We start from the raw sequence: 13,210 nt of genomic DNA on the forward strand, positions 1-13,210 counted from the left end.
CCACTATGCATGGCTTCTGCTGTTTATAGTGCTGGTGGCTTGGGAATTGCCCGAGGACAACTAGTTCCCCACAATTGCGAAGGATCTTCAGGAGGCAGTGAAGTATGCTTCATTGTGGGCCACTAAAGATGCGCATAGGATCCGAGACAGTAAGATATTCTAGGTGTTCATGGAGATGAACATTAGAATGGGGATTAACCACAAGTCGCGGTTATCACCCACTGTCTATAACAGCCTACAAATATTTGCGGAGTTTAAGGAGAACTTCCATCACGTATACATCAGGGTGTGCAAGGACCCCACGAAGAAGTGGAATGAATTGTCGTACTTAGCCACAGATGATGTTATATTCATCGTGCTTGAGTCATGGCCGCCGGAGTGGCGCACTCTAGCCATCTCCACGATGGAAACATAAAATTCTGCTATACAATGGAAGGAGGAGGAGGAAAAACTGTGGATGGTGTAGTTGGTAGAGAAGAGAAGAAAAGAGGCAGTAGTAGCAAAGGCACAGGAGGCACGGGACTCCACGAAGGCAGCAACGAAACAACAGAAAGCAGCAGCTGAACAACAATAGGCAGCAGAGAAGGAGCACGAGGGCCATAAGTCGCCCTCACTTGAGGAAGAGCCTGAGACAGAGGAAGGTGGTGCAGACCCAGAAACAACATCTACATAGTTGAAGCGCCAACGCCCGAGAGAGCAGGTGGGTTCGCGAAATAATTTGAAAGCCTCTAAGACTTCTTTCGACCCGATCACCCTCACCGAAGGAGATCTCCATGATATAGGGGAGACGGTGCATAACGTCACGCAGAGGCCCTCTAAAAGTTCACGAAGGAGAATCAGATTGTGTTGGGGGCCCTCCGGGCACAGATACAGGAGTTGCAGGTCCATACTCCTTAGGCTGGTACTCTCTCGACTAGCCTCGCAGTAGGAACGACTGTGTCTGAGGAAATGTTGCGCTCCCGCATGACCAACACCATAGTGCTACCAGAGGGGGAACTAGTTATAGAGAATGAGGCTGACAAGCCTACGGTCAGTGCGTTGAAGGGAGTATGGATCAACATGGCTGCTCTCCCTCGGGAGACACTCTATGTCCTACAGGACAAAGTGACTGCAGAACTGTGGGCTAGGGAGTGTCGCGCACTACAAGTGTTAAGCGAGCAGAAAATTAATATGGGACAACTGAGCCTGCTGATGAGCCCCAAATTTGGTAACATTTTGGGCTCATTTGGCCTAACTACCCTTGCTCAACCCTTCATTTTTCATAACTTATGCATCATTTTTTAGTATATTTATGTCATTTGTACGAATGAGGGCAGTCACTATTCCTAGGTGGCTAACACATGTGTATTTCAGGTTTTTTGACATTTAATGGAGCAAGACCACACAGATGAGGGCTAGGAGACAGCCAAGATGGGATTGAGATTTTGTAGGAAGGTGGTCCACAGCATTGAATGGCCTTCCTCGTGATCTCCACCCCAACTCCGAGCTCCAACAGCCACCACCACCGAGCTAGAAGGCAGCCAAACGGATTGTGAGGAAGCAGCAGATTACTCTTAGTTTGGACAACCAAACCCCACTAATTTAGGAGGCCAGCTTGGCCCTTGTAATGTATAAATGATGAGGCTGTAGCCTTCAATGGGGACTTTTGAAACTTTGTTGCATATTCTGGATTACGAGCTGATAGCTCTGTTTTGCTCTTTGTAAGCCATTTTTGGCATGTTATTCGACTTATGACTATTATCTTTTAATGAAATGCAGGCAGATTTGAGTTCAGTTCTGAGTTCTTAAAGGAGCCATAGCTCTCGGGGTTGGGCCCAACCTGAGAGCAATAGGCCTCATTTCTTTGTATTGTTACTTTTCTTTCAGCATTGTATTTCTTTTCCTTTACATGCATTTGGAAACACAGTTTGCTGAGTTGAACTTCTTGGTGTGATTAAGTAGGTTAGTTTTATGAACAAAGTGCTTTCAGTAGTTTAGATTAGAGTAAGGAGATTAGAGTTAATCAGAGTTCCAAAAAGGGTTGACTGCACGCTCACTTCCACCTCTGTTTAGAGACTGGAATTGCAGACCGTGCCACCCACTAAAAACACTGTTTTACATGTTCATGCAAGCTTTGATGCAATGTTCTCGGTTGTAGCAGCATCCATGCGTTCAGATCTTGTGGAATGAATCTTTGTTTCAGTACCATGCAAGAGTTTCCTTACAAAATCACGTTGTTGTTCTGTGGTTTTATAAAAACAGTTAGAATAGGTTGATGAAATCTCGGTTTTGTGCAAGACACGGATGATTTGTTTCATTTACACTGTGCAGTACTACTCCCTCACTCCCTTATCCTTCTAAGCCGTGCCTAGGCCATCCACTCATCCCTCAGTTAGACCACTTACCTCCTAACTCTTCTATCACCCACGTGATTCTACCTTTTCGGCCTTCCATTTCCTCTAACCTCCTCTAGACCAACCAGCTTTGCACACCCCCTCTTCATCTCATCTCTCTGTCCATAAGCCATCACAAGCTCCCCTCCTACCTCCCTGTCCATCCATATAGCCTCTTCCACTAATCCATCACCCAAAAATCCTATTGCAGAACATCTTGTAGGAATTAGTGAACTTCCTGTAGAAATTCTGAACATCCTGTAGAACCCCTGCAGACTTCCTGTAGAAGCTTGTAAACACGGTTGCCAAGCATCTAAACTTTATGAACTTCTCTGAAAGGATGTTAGGGATTCCTTAGACCCTCTCTGAGCCTTCCTGACCTTTTCCAAGCATCTCCCTCCTTGATCTATCCCTGCACAGTCAAGACCCAGTTAGAAGCACACACATAATAATTCCAACGACTTGAACAAAAATACAAAAATATGCTTTCTTTAGATCAAAGTAGTCTAGACACATGCATCTCACCTTCCTAGAAGTAATGGCACCTCTTTCAGTATTTTGCATTCCCACCTTTGCATCAGTAGGACTAGCTGGTAGAATTAGGGTTTGCTAGGGTTTTCATTTCTTGTTGGCTTTCAGTTCCTTCCTACAGTAGGTTAATTTCCTTTGAGATAGCTTTCGTTCATCGGTTAAAAAGCTTCTTCTGAGAACTCATAGAAGTTGGCTTGAGCCCTAGTGGACTTGTGCCAGCTGACCAAGTGACAGCTGCGACAAGAGCTAGTACTTGTGCATACAGCACCGTCGCTTCCAAGTTTGTTACAAACTACCGGGTTGATAAAATTAGAGAAGGAAGCTCCAGGAGTTGTAGCATTATTGCTACAATACTGGAGCCCACCATCTTTTTGGCGCCGTTGCCGGGGAAGCGTCAGAGTATTAGTAATTGTTGCTTTTCTTCCATTTTCCTACTCTCGCCTTCTGCCAAGTAGTTTATTTCATTTCCTTTATGCAAAAGTAGCATAGACATTTCCTGCTTTCATAGATTAACATTTCAATTCTGCAATTTCATTTTTGCAAGCGTAGATTAGCATGTCAATTCTGCAAGCGTAGACTAGCATTTCCATTCTTGCAATTTCATTTGAGCAAAGTAGATTAGTTCTTTCCTGCTTTCATTTCAATTCTGCATTTTCATTTCAGCAAGATAGTTAGTTGTAGATCAATCTGTTTCAGTTTTTGCAGGTACCAGAGAAAAAAACAAAAGCAATCAAAAGTCTCTCCATTTCATGCCTCGTACGAATCGAGATAAAACAGGCAAATTCTTACCCAACACCCCCACTACATCACTGAGTCACCATTCTCTCTTCTTCGGTGACAGTGATCCAGAAGAACCTATAGGTGAACCTCCTGAGATATACGAAGATCCTATAGCAGAAGAAGAGTTAGAGACCATTCCATCTGAAGCTATGGCTGACAATAGGGGAGAAGATGAGAGAATAGAAGGTGCCTTCCCCATCCGAGAGACCAATGGAGACATGAAAATGAAGAACATTAGCCCCTCCGCTTTACCTCACTTCCATGGACTGACTACTGAAGATCCTGATACCTTCCTGTTTGAGTTTGCTGTCCTTTTTCGAACCTATGACTATACTGAAGATGAGCAGAAACTGAAACTCTTCCCCTCAACCCTTAAGGATGCAGCATTACGCTGGTTCATGGGCTTACCTGGGAACAGTATCACCACTTGGGCTCAGATGTAGCAAGCTTTCAATACCAAGTATCGGGACTACTGTAGGTCCAAGGAAACCAAGGGAGAAATCTTTCGGATGACCATGGGAAATGATGAGTCCTTAGAGGATTACGAGGAAAGGTTCCAACTTAGCTATAAACGGGCCAGGTGCACACTTGACCCCGAATCCCTCAAGTTGGTCCTCCTCCGAGGAGTCCCTGAAGACCTCTTAGATACCCTTCACATGTTAGCTGGAGGAGATATTTACCAACTGCCTTATGAGGACATAAAGACTGTGTTTAGAAACCACTCTAGGGCAGCCCAGAAACGAGGTAGAGGAAACCTCCTCTCAGCTGGTATTCCTTTCTCCAAACATGAGTTTGCAAATCAATTAGAGGATCTCAAGAGTGAGGTGAGACAAACCATTGCCATGGAACTTGATACATTCAAGATCCAGTAGAAGAAGGAAGAAGCTGAGAGGGCCTTGGCTATCTTCTGCCCTAGGTGTACAAGGAAACACCCTAAGAACGAATGCCCATTACATTCGGTTGAAGTATGTTTTGTTTGTGAGGAGGACCACCCCACAAACCAATGTCCAACCTTACCGAGGCTTAAAGCCATGTATCAAGGGACAGAAGCCCCCACCGAACCTCTCTATTTCCTCAACCAAAGGAGGCCACAAGGACCTAGACCTTACCAGCAGGGGATGCAAGGGGCAACCCAAGCTTATTACAACCCCAACCAATCTACTCCTATGCCTCCCTGGGGTCCCCCTACTCATCCTTCCTGGTCTATGCCTCCTCCATGGTCTTACCCACCTCAGTACCATACTCAACCCACTACTCATTCGTATCACTCACATGCCCAGCCACAGCCTCAGTGGAATGCACCTCAGTCGGGGTGGAGGCCCCAGTACAACACTCCTCCCGCCATTTTGCCTCCACCACCAGTTCAACCACAACCATTACCTCCTGCTCCTCCAAGGCAACCTCAAATGCCTGCTCAACCGAACCCAAACCCCAACAACAGACAGGCCCAGCAGGTATATACTGGGGAAACATCTTGCCCTACCTATGCTGTGGAGATCTAGGAGATCAATCTGCGATCTGGAAAGACTCTTCCGGATCGCCAACCTCCTCCCCTAGAGGACGAGGAAGACAAACAGGAAAGTGAACCAAAGGCTATTCCACCCTTTCTTGAGAGACTAACAGCCACCACACAACCCAACCCAGAGGAGGATGAGCTTCTGGGAGAGCTCAAACAGTTGTGTGTGAAAATACCACTTCTCCAAGCCATCAAGGATGTACCAATATACAACAAACTGGTTAAGGAAAAGTGTTTCAGACACCTAGGCAGGCGAAAGAGGGATGCTTCAACCATCAATGTCATAGGACAACTGTCTGACCTTATGTTGGGACAAGTCATCTGCCCAAAGTATCTAGATCCTGGGAGTCCTGTAGTAGATGTCCACATCAATGGCACCATCATACCTCACACCTTGATTGATCTGGGGGCTGCCATTAATGTGATGACCAGAGATACCATGCTCAAACTCAACCTTCAGGGTTCCTTGAGGAAGACCTCGACAGTCCTACAACTAGCAAATCGCTCCACTGTGACTCCCGAAGGGAGTGTGGAGGATGTCGTGGTCTCTGTTGACTCTTGGGAATACCCTGCAGATTTCTTGGTTCTGCAACCAAAGGCAAAGCTCACTGGATATCCTCTTATTTTGGGAAGGCCTTGGTTAGCCACTGCAGATGCTTACATAAGCTGCCATGCAGGAAACATGACCATCAAAAATGGTCCTATGTCCAAGCAGCTAGTCCTATACCCTCCTGCCCAACCCTCATTAGAGCATGACTTACCACTTTGGTTGGAGGAAGGAGAAGAGGATGAGCTATACTCAGCACCTTTGTGCACCCTAGACACCACTAAGGGAGACCCCCCAACTGAGGATGATTTGATTGAGACCTTGATCCAGAATCCACCTCCCAGTGCACTGTCCTTAGAAAAATTGGTGGAGGATGCCCAAGCCAGCACCTTAGTGGACCTTTGTGCGACCAACCCTGTCACTCCCAGAGTCAAGAATGTGGAGTTCGGCCCTGAGAGAACGTTAAAGATCAGCTCCTCCCTATCTCCTTCTCAGGAAAAGGAGCTGTGTAGTCTGTTGGCCAGCCATCTAGATGCTTTTTCTTGGAGCTATAAGGAGATGAAAGGAGTCCATCCTTCGGTCTGTACCCATCACATCTACATCAAAGAGGATTGTAAACCGGTTAGGCAACCCCAGAGGAGGATGAATCCAGCCCTTAAGGACATTGTCAAGGAAGAATTGCAAAAACTGTTGGATGCCGGATTCATTTACCCCATCTCAGATAGCGAATGGGTGTCCCCTCTGGTGTTGGTTCCCAAGAAAAATGGGAAGTGGAGAATCTGTGTGGACTACCGAGAATTGAACAAAGCTACCAAGAAAGACCATTTTCCTCTACCTTTCATAGATCAAGTGTTGGATGGACTGGCAGGAAAGAAGTTTTTCTCTTTCCTAGATGGGTTTAGCGGGTACAACCAAATCCAAATCAGCCCGGAAGACCAAGATAAGACCACCTTCACTTGTCCTTGGGGTACCTTTGCCTACCGAGTTCTTCCCTTTGGGCTATGCAATGCTCCTGCTACCTTCCAGAGAGCCGTCTTGAGAATCTTTTCTGAGCTGGTCCATGATGCGGTGGAAATCTATATGGATGACTTCACTCCTTATGGGTCCAAATTCCAGGAAGCATTGTCCAATCTGGGAAAAGTCCTAACCAAATGCATTGAGATGAACCTGTCCCTTAGTCCTGAAAAATGTGAATTCTTGATGACTGAAGGGACCGTGCTAGGCCATACCATTTCTTGCCAAGGGTTACAGGTGGATCCTAACAAAATTGCTCTCATCAAGAAGGTTCCACCTCCTCAAAAGGTAAGGGATGTTCGGAGTTTCTTAGGATTAGCAGGGTATTACAGGAGATTCATTAAAGACTTCAGCAAGCTAGCCTTGCCATTGTTTGGCCTGTTGGCAAAAGATGTGGAGTTTAAATGGACTGACGATTGTCAGAGGGCTTTGAATGAATTAAAGGACAAGTTGGTGTCTGCCCCAATCTTGAGAGGTCCAAACTGGGCCCTACCTTTCCACATCCACACTGATGCCTCGAACAAAGCCATAGGGGCAGCCTTAGGACAAGTTGAACAAAAACTTCCGTATGCCATTTACTTTGTTAGCAAAAACTTATCCAAAGCAGAACTGAATTACACTGTAAATGAGAAAGAATTCTTGGCTGTGGTCCATGCACTGAACAAGTTCCGACATTATATCACTGGCTATCAAACATTTGTACATACTGATCATGTTGCAATTAGATATTTAATGAATAAACCAGATGTGAATGCTCGTATTATTAGATGGTTACTTTTGTTGCAGCAGTTTGATTTGACTATAGTTGACAAACCAGGTAAAGAAAATGTTGTTGCTGACTTTTTATCTAGATTGGATTTATCTGCAGATGAGGATGGAACAGTGGATGATCAGATGCCCGATGAGCATCTGTTTTCTATTTCAGTACTCTCTCCATGGTTTGCAGATATAGCAAACTACCCTGTTTCAGCACAGTTCCCTCCGCACCTATCCTCAAGAGAGAAGAGCAGAATCATCAGAAAAAGTGCCTCATTCACTTGGATCGGGGGCAACCTGTTCAAGCTTGGCCCTGATCAGATCTTAAGGCGTTGTGTAAGGGAGGAGGAAGTCTTTGATATCCTCCTCACCTGTCATGATGGGCCTTGTGGAGGACATTTTGCAGCAAAGAGGACTGCCTTCAAAATCCTGCAGGCAGGCTACTATTGGCCCACACTTCATCAAGATGTCAGAAGGTATATCAGCCAATGTGACCGATGCCAAAGAATGGGGAAACCGACTCAAAGGGATGAGATGCCTCTCCAACCTCAAGTGACTCTTGAGCCATTTGAGAAGTGGGGTATGGACTTTGTGGGTCCAATCAACCCTCCTTCGAGGCAAAGATCTTACATCATTGTGTGCACCGACTACCTGACAAAGTGGGCAGAAACGAAGGCAATCAAAGCAGCAACAGAAGAAAAGGTGGCTGAGTTCTTAAGAGAAAACATCTTCTACAAATTTGGCTACCCAAGAGAGCTAGTCACCGATCAAGGAAGCCAGTTCACATCCAATTTAATTGAAGACCTACTAGCTCATCACAAAATCAAGCATAGGACTTCCACCCCCTATCATCCTCAGGCAAATGGGCAAGTGGAAGTCACCAACAGAGCATTGGAAGGGATTTTGACTAAGGTGGTGAGCAACAGTAGGAAAGATTGGGCAGATCGCCTGGTTGAGGCCACATGGGCTTACAACACCACTTGGAAGACCACAACTGGCTTCACACCTTATGAGCTGGTCTATGGGAAGAGAGCTTTGCTGTCAATTGAATTTGAATACAACACTTTGAGGTTGGCAGCTCAGCTGGACCTAGATATCAGCCATGCCCAACAAGAAAGGTTATTGCAGCTGAATGGATTGGACGAGCACCGAATGCAGACCCTCCTTCACTCAGAAGTGGTTCAACTTCAGAGAAAGGTGTGGCATGACCAACACCTCAATGACAAGCAGTTTCAGCCAGGAGATTGGGCGCTGTTGTATGATTCCAGGCATAAAGATTTCAAGGGGAAGCTAAGAACCAGATGGCTGGGACCATATGTAGTGGAAAAATGTCATGACAATGGATCTGTTCTTATTCGGACCATTGATGAGGAGGCCATCCCCATGCTTGTCAATGGGCATCGACTGAAGATCTACAGGAAACCTCTCTCAAGACAAGAGTTTATCAAAACTGTGGAGAAATCAGTGTTGGTCATAGAGAAGGGTTCTGCCTCTATTTTGGGCATACCCTGAAAGATCTTAAAAAAAGAAAAAAAAAAGATCCTTGGGTGAAAACCTTTCTGAGGCTCCCAAGGCAGATGGTAGGGGTGAAAACCTCATTGAGGCGCCCCTGCTGTCTTTCAAAAAAAAAAAAAAAAAGATTTGAAAAAGATCCTTGAGTGAAAACCTCTCTGAGGCGCTTAAGGCAGATGGCAAGGGTGAAAACCTCATTGAGGCGCCCCTACTGTCTTTCAAAAAAAAAAAAGAAAAAAAGGAAAAAAAAAGAAAAACAATAAGAAAAAAAGACAGGGACAGCAAGTTTACAATGTGGCAATGCATGCAGGTTGCAGGTATTCTATGAAGGAGAGGAGGTCTCTCAACTCAAAGTCAAGGGTCCTTATCATGCTGCCAGGTGACCTCACCAGCACCTCCCCCGAAAACACTCATCTTCTCCAAGGTATGGGCACGATTTCATCACAGCTTAGTCTTCTACAGGAAGCTGCAGACTTTCTACAGGAAGTTCTGTATTTCTACAGGAAACTTCCTGTAGAAGTTCTGGACGACCCAGAATTCATTGTGTGGGGAGATCTGACGACCAAGGTTCGACATGGAGGCATGCAAGATACTATTTCCTCCATCACACATTGCTGTAACCTCCTTCTACCACCCCAGTTGACATGCAATAAAAGTACCTGCACAATCAAAACAGATCATTGAGTTATCAAGAGGAAGCGATTTTTAAATGAAAAAAGATGCTGAGATGCCATGCAATACCCATCACAGCTATCCAAGGGCCCTGTGAGCGTGATCATGATGCCACTGTCTTCATCGTTCAGCATGCACCCGAGGAGGAAAAACTGCTACAGGACATCCTGCAGGAGTCCCGTAGCAGTTAAGCCAACTAGAGTGTACACCATTCAATCGCCTGCAACATGCAATAATAATGCGGGCACATGCAGCCGAGTCACAAGCTTCATCATCAGCAGCCTGCGAAGAGGAACCTCCGGGCCTGTGCAATTAAGCAGCAGCAAGCAAATCTAGTCATCGTCGTCCTGAAGCCTGAAAAATCATGTCGCGGCCGCACAGGTAAGTGCCTCGCCCTTTCTTTCGTCGAATTACATGAATATTACTTTGAAATGTTTGCAAGTATGAAGTGAATGGGTTGAGCGGTCGTATGGCCATTCGACTGGCCACGTCGACCAGTCAGATGGTCTAGTCAGATGTGTAAAAGGTGGTCGTGGCAAGAAGAACGGGTAGTGGACACGTGAGAGCCATCCAGTCGGGGAGAAGCGCGTTTTAACAGAAATGACGGCGACGGATCTGCGGGGAATGATGCGGCAGTCACGGAACTTGCAGAAGAATGATTAAGTGACGTCGTCCAACGGTCTGGCAGGGACAACTCACCCCCGCACCACAGATTCCGCCGGATTCAAATCTATCGGCTAGATTGCCACCCCACGCATTTATCATCAGCCGTTTAGAAGTCGAGTGAGCATCCGGATTCCTCTGAAGCTCGACACTCCAAGTCTTCGGCCGTTCGAACGTCTGATAGCAGCACAGAGAGCGCAGAACCACTGCAGTGTTCTCCAGAACCCGTGCGTTGTTTCTACAGGAAAGCTGCTTCTATAGGAAGCTCACTGCCACGAGGAAAATTGGGCTCTTCATGTCAAAGGTGGCGAATTAAAAAGGTAAGCCTGAACCTTACCTCCCATGCAATTGGTTTCGAGGGTGGCAGAGTCGACGTTCTACAGTCTGCTCATAAAAGAATTGCAAGTATTGTCTGCCGTTTGCATGAATTGTCGTCGAGGTGTATGTAAAGTTTCCTACAGGATATAATTTGTAATTAAGCCCTGTTAAAGCTCATCTGGAGATAGTCTTCGTGAATTGTATGCATGGCAGAGGTGTAATTCTACGCTCTGTCCCAAAAGGCTAGTTTTTTGCATCCGCCACCTCCAGCCAACGTAGCAGTTTTTCACCATGCCGGGTGGGTTCATCAGAAAGGAACCAACTGACTCCAAGAAACTAAGAGAGAACCTTGAGGTGGTAGAGCTGTTCACTCGCGCGCAATGGATGTCGTTCTGCGACAAATTGCAAGGGTATGATGATGAGGTGGCAGAGGAGTTCTTACGGGCTCTGAAGCCAAAATCAAAGACATTAGCCACCGTCAATTTCAGGGGTTTGAGTCTCAGACTCACCCCACAGTTCATCAGCCGAGTTACCGAGCTCCCAATGGGGGTACCATGGGACAAAGAAGAGAGGAAATTAGGCCAAAAGGCTAAGAAGGAATTCTTTCCACCAGAGGAGCAGTTCTCAGAAGATAAGAACGGGGTTCGCAGGACTAGCTTACTGCCACTTTGGAGCGAAGTCAGCCTCCAAATTATGAAATACATCACCTGCGAAGGTCGGTTTAGCATTGTGTATGGGTACCATTTTCGGCTACTCACAGAATTAAGGCACCAGATGGACCTACTTGCAGAGAACAAATTAAGTATTCCCTACTTTCTACTGCAGTCTATGACTGAATGTGCCACCAAGTTGAGAGAAGGCACACCAGACCAGGTAGCTCATCACGGGCTCATTAAGCTCCTCGTGGAGGATGCACTCCACACATACAAAGTCCCTCTCTCATGGGAAGCCTTCCGAAATTTGACCAAGGATGGCAATATAAAAATGTTGACTGAAGAGCTTGGTTCCTCCAGCAGCGAGGAGAAGGAGTCAGTACCTGCAGGGAAGAAAGAAAAAGGCCAGAGACCCACGGCCAAAGCACCGAAGACAGAGCAAAAGGAGAAACAAGAGAAAAAGGGTGCCAAAGAGAAGGAGGACACACCCATATTAACGCCCATAGAGAAAATATTACAAAGCAGGGTGGACAAGACTGAGCAGGTCCACGTCAGCAAAGGCACCTCGACAGCAGCCTCGACCAAGTCAAAAAGAAAAACACCCTCAACAAAGCAAACTAAAGTGATGCCACCTGTTCCTACAGGAAAACCAAAACCGGCTTCTACAGGAAGCCAGAAATCAGCTGAAAAAGGGCCTTCTACAGGAAGCCCTGAGAAAAGAAAACCCAAGGAAAAGAAAGCCGACGTTCTTGCAAGGGAGGCAGCAGCTATGCTGGCCACCCTCAGTACACCTCCTAAGCCAAAGGAAAAGAGAAAGAGGGAGGCCCCTCTATATTTTAAAGCTAGGAGAAGTGTGAGAATAAAAACGGGCAAGCCACAGCCTCCATCCAGCAGCCCAATCACTATAGAGGATGCCCCTACTTCGCCCAAGGAGAGGTCCCCCTCAAAGATATCAGTCACCTATGAGAGGGGGAGCCCGAAAACAACTACTTGGAAAGAAAGGTTAGACCAATTGGCTTCAAAAGCCCGGCTACAGGATGCTGAGGCTGCTCTACAGGAAACCTTAGCCCGGCTTAAGGAGACAGAGAGAATGGAAGGAGAAGCACCCTCATCACCACCGAGGGAGAGCGAAGTAGAGCCACCAAGAGAATAAGAAAAAGAGCATATTCCGGAGCCTAGCCCTCAGCCAAGTCTGAGCTCATACTATAACTTCTTGGAAGCTGGCAAAATTATACCACAGAAATTCACTGTGCCACTGTTCTTTGCATTGGAGGAAGAGAGAGTACGAACACACACGTGGATGAAAATAGCCAAATCAAAAGGTGTGGCGGACATAGGCCCCTTGGAGGAGTAATTCAAGGAGGCCAGAAGGGAATTAGCTATGGCTAAACACGTGGCAAATTGCCAAAGGGTGTTCCTACAGGAAGAAAATGAAAAACTTAGACTGTAGCTACAGGAGCTGAGGAGAGGAACAGGCACATCCTCCGGGGACATCACAGCAGAACAGCAAGGCAGAAAGGAACTGCAAATCGGTCTTGGAGAGCCAACCACGCATCTACAGGAAACAGAGCTGCAAGCACAAATTGAGGTGCAAGCTCTCAGACAACAGTTGCAGCAGAAAGAGGCACAATTGGCCTGCATGGCCAGTTGGGCCATGGATTCTATACAATGCAGACAGTCGGCCAAGTCCTATGGCATGTACCTGAGAGACCAATGGCTACAATTTCAAATCAATACCTTGGCGCAAAGGGGTATCTCTCAGCTCCAAGACCCGCAGCAGTTCACTGAATTATGCAATACCAGTTCATCAGAGGATAAGGCCAAACTATCGGAGTTCTACCTCCATAATTTGGCCCTTCCTAATGTGATTTCATGG

Source organism: Pinus tabuliformis, chromosome 1_2, assembly GCF_031772625.1.
Source record: "Pinus tabuliformis cultivar Carrire ecotype Pingquan chromosome 1_2, CPIR1, whole genome shotgun sequence".
Classification (NCBI taxonomy): Eukaryota; Viridiplantae; Streptophyta; class Pinopsida; order Pinales; family Pinaceae; genus Pinus; species Pinus tabuliformis.